An 800-nucleotide genomic window follows, 5' to 3' on the forward strand; every position below is an offset into this window, starting at 1 on the left:
AGGGCACCCGGTCGAGCGCCGCACTGGCGGGGCACATAGTACGCGCCGAGGACACGAGCACTTTCGAGTAAAGTCCCCGCGAGCGGTCGGTGGCGGGGCAGGGTGGGGCAGGGCGGGGCGGGACAGCGGGAACGCGGCGGGCGCCGGGAAGGCCGGGACGGGGTGGGACCGGGAGCGCGAGTCTGGATCAATGTAGCCGGAGAGAGGCCCTTCCCCCTTCCCCCTCCCCCGCCGCCGCGCCAGTGCAGCCCTCACGGCCCTTGAACGCCTGGCCCAGCCTGGCCCAGCCCTGCTGCATCCAAGAGCGGCTCTCGTGCCTCGCCGCCATCGACAATTAGTTTGAGGGGTGAATCTGAATTTTAAAGGGACATTAGAATGGAAAATAAGCGAAAGCAGAGGAGAAGTTGGCTTAGCATGTCGCGGTGCGGGTCGCCGCGCCTGTCGCCGCGTGGGGCCATTTGCGAGTCAAATCGGTTCAAGGTGGACCGCTGCAGGAGGGGAGGGCGCGGAGGGGTCCGGAGGGGCACTAGCGTGTTAGGGATGCAGCTCATCAGCCAGACTACTACTCAGCGGCAGAGTGGCGGCGCGGCGGAGCGCGGCGGGGTGGGGCGGGGTGGGGCGGGGTGGGGGTGCCTCCAGGCATGCGTACACAGGCCCGCTCGGGGTGGAGTCCAGGCGGAGGGGGCGCCGCCCGCCCAGCCGCCAGCCGCCCTCCCAGCCAGTCGGCCCCCAGCCCAGCCCCGCAGCGCTCCGCCCGCGGATGGGCGAAGTCTCGTGGAGCGGTGGTTCGGCTCGGCCAG

This window comes from Thrips palmi, unplaced genomic scaffold, assembly GCF_012932325.1.
Source record: "Thrips palmi isolate BJ-2018 unplaced genomic scaffold, TpBJ-2018v1 HiC_scaffold_4, whole genome shotgun sequence".
NCBI lineage: Eukaryota > Metazoa > Arthropoda > Insecta > Thysanoptera > Thripidae > Thrips > Thrips palmi.